Source organism: Pteropus vampyrus, unplaced genomic scaffold, assembly GCF_000151845.1.
Source record: "Pteropus vampyrus isolate Shadow unplaced genomic scaffold, Pvam_2.0 Scaffold1, whole genome shotgun sequence".
Lineage (NCBI taxonomy): Eukaryota > Metazoa > Chordata > Mammalia > Chiroptera > Pteropodidae > Pteropus > Pteropus vampyrus.
Window position 1 is genome coordinate 8,522,218 of NW_011888782.1, and position 3,545 is coordinate 8,525,762.

Below are 3,545 nucleotides of genomic sequence, written 5' to 3' on the forward strand. Positions count from 1 at the left end.
TTTTCATTTCATCCAAGACATCAACTTGACAGTGAAATAATAAGTGGTGAGTTTTTCCAAAGTGAGATGCCAGCTCACCTAAGTTCAGGGAACCAAGGAGGTACAGGGCCAAATCTGTGGTGCTCATCTGACCACCCACATGTAAACAATTACCTACCTGTTCAGAAAGCAGGACTTGTAGGATGATATCAGAAAAATTACTTTACTCTCACTACCCCCTGCATTACAATGAAAGGGGCTGGAGGCATAGAGTTACCTGGGAAACTACAGATGATTTATTCGAAGAGAGTAGATAGTGTGAGTTCCTTTGACATCTGAAGAGAGGCACGGTAAGAAAATTTCTCAGAGACCTCGATAAGAGCAATTTTGAGGACATAGTGGACACCTATCTGACATTGAAAGCAGCCTTCTAGTACCAGAATAGAACATCTGAAATACCAACAACCTCTCAGATATCACGTTGTCCATGTAGCAGAAGGGACACACATGAGAAACAGAGCAGGCCTGGCATGGCCATAGATTCTGCCTAAGAAGCCCATCTGGAAGGTCAAGGAGATCTCAGCAACAAGACGATGGAGGAGAGGTGCCAGAAAACACAGCCTCAATAAGAATCCTAACAATCAGATGGTGGAAATGTATTGAAAGAGATACTTTTATAGTGTCCTCACAAAAGCAAGAGATGGCTTTTCATGTCTGCCAGGCCATTGGAAACTGGCATTTTATCTTAATGACAAATAGGAATTGGTCGACTCAACTTTTTTCAAAAACCACTGGTAAGAGAAATTCCCGTGGAAGAAAGAAGCTCTACATAGAAACATACAGAAGAGCAAGTAGGTAAGGAAAAAAGAGTGAGGGTTTTGTTTGTTTGTTTGTTTTTTCCCTTATGTTACCCTGTGTATTCTTTTTCTAGGGCTGCCGTAAGAAAGTACCACAGACTTAGTGGCTTAAACAACAGACATTTCTTGTCTCACAGTTCAAGAGACTTGTGGTCTTTGATCGATGTGCCAGCAGGGCTGTGCTTTCTCTGACTGCACTGGGGTAAGGTCTGTTCTGAGCAGAATAACTCCTCACATGGGATCTCCTTGTGTGTGCATCAGTCCCTGTGTCCAAATTTTTCCTTTTTTATAAAGACATCAGACATATTAAATTAGGGTCCACCCTAGGAACCTCATTTTCACTTGATTACCTCTTCAAAGATGCTTTCCCCAAATAAGGTGACATTCTGATGTACTAGAGGTTAGAACGCTAACGTATGTTTTTTTTTTTTGTCCCCAGAAGCACTTAAGTGTCTGATAGCGGGGGACAAGAAAGTGAATTTTTGAAGCACTATAGCAGAGCAGCAAGCCAACTTGGAATTGAATGGCTATAGCTTTGAATTTTGTCTCTGACACTCATTGTATGCAAACATATATACAGTATGTTTTCTAGAAAGTTAAATTTCCAATGTTTATTAAATGGTTAAAATAATACTTTCTTTACAAATCTTTATGACATACAGTAGGTACTCAATAAATATATATATTTTTTATTATTTTATTTTTTTAGCCTACAGCACCTGCTATTCCTAGGTGGTCTCCCACCCAAGTACTAACCAGGTCTGATCCTGCTTAGCTTCCGAGATCAGATGAAATCGGGTGTGTTCAAGGTGGCATGGCCATAGACTCAAAAAATATTTTTTGATTGTTATTGTTCTGTTTCAGTATAAAGATTCTCATCATCATCCTTTATTCAAGGATGAAGGTTTCAAACCTTGTTTGAAGGTTTGATGGATGGTTGGAGTAAAAGGATATGGAGGAGTTCAATGTGTTTTTATTGTTTTTATTCTTCTGTGTAAAAATTACCAAAACTTAGCTGCTTACATGTTGATTATCTCAATGTTTCCAACCATCAGGGGTTCAGGCATGCTTAGCTCAGTCCTCTACTCAGGGTCTCTCAAGGTGCAATCAAGGCTGCAATCAAGCTTTCGGGACATATTCTCATCTAGAGGCCAAACTAGGGAAGAATCTACTTCTAAGCTCAATCCGGTTGTTGGCAGAATTCATTTCACTAAGGCTGTCTGGCCTGGGTCCCTGGCTTATTACTGGCTATTGGTTGGAAGCTAACTCAGATCCTTTTGCATCCCACAGTTCCTAGAGACTACCCAGAGTTCCTTGCCACATGGGCTTCTCCAATATGGCCACTTCAAGACCCTAAGGATAAACTCTAGCTCCAGTCTGTTAAGACAGTCTTATAAAACATAACATATTAAAGGGAGTGACGTCTCATTCCCTTAGTCATATTCTATGGTTAGAAGCAAGTCACAGGTTCTACTCACACTCCAATGGAAGGGCTTACACAAAGTTGAGAACACCAGGAGGTAGGAATGGCTGGCTGAAACCTTAGGGTCTGTCTGTCACAGCTTCATTAGCACATCCTCAATGAGTAACTAGTTCACAAAACTGATTAACTTGATATGTTTGTTCTCTCATTATCCTATAATTATTAATAAATATCTACAGTTACTTTTGACCACTGGCCATGTTGGTTTTACTCTTCAAAGCTGGTAGGAAAATCACAAACACGTGATTTAAATGACACTTATTAAAAACAAAACCAAAATAACCAAATACAAAATGGTCCCTCAAGGTACGCTTATAAGTCAAATAAAAAAGCCCCAAACAAAAACTTAATTATCTTAAAAGTACCACAATTAGTCATCAATGTGGCTATTCTGCAGATGAAATAGAAACCCCAGCAAATATTAGTATTCTCTTACAGAATCCTACCATTTTAGACAGTTTCTAGAGAAAGTTCTTCAATATTGTTCATAGGCAACAATGGACATTAAATGGAAATCTCTCTGATAAGGAATGTGTAAAGGCAAGTCATTTGCCAACATTAAAGTGCATGATTTTCTAACTTTCCAGCATAGCATGAGCAAGGAGAAATGAACTGGAGACATAGGTAGGGAAGGAAAAGAAATCCATTTTGATAACCTTGAAGCACAGCTTCCGAGAAAGGGTATGACTAGTTGAAATATCCCTTCCTCAAAAGGGTCTTCACTACTATCCTGATTAAAATATCTCTTCACCTTTCACTTTTCAATTCCTTACACTCTTGGTTTTCCCTGAAAGTCCTAATCTCAATCAGACACTATATTATGTCATAATTTGCTTATTATCTTTCTTCTTAACTAGAAGGTAGATGCTATAAGCATAGGTTTTTGTGTCTAGATTGTGTCTATCTGGTGCTTAGAATAGAGGCGCACACAGGAAACAATGTTCTCTGAAGAATGAATATCATGACTTCATAGCAGCAGTTAATATCCAGTTAACGTTCTACCCAAGTGGTTGAATCAGTTTTAAATCAGGCTGAGAGGTCTGAAAATGTCCTAATTATCTGAAATATGAATTAATGAGGTTATATTCTACTATTATTATTATTAAGTGGCATGCATCTGAAATTCTGAAGATACAGTAAGTTTCTGTTATTTTAAAATCTATACTAATTCCCCAAATTCAGTAATCCACAGAAGGATTATCTGTCATTGATGTGATTCAGAAAAA

The 3,545-nt window shown here is 38.3% G+C and overlaps 1 pseudogene; it reads right to left on the bottom strand.

Annotated features, from left to right (window-relative positions):
- Nucleotides 1-1,543: 1,543 nt before the first annotated feature.
- On the bottom strand, nucleotides 1,544-1,662 carry LOC111736260 (annotated as a pseudogene).
- Nucleotides 1,663-3,545: the final 1,883 nt, after the last annotated feature.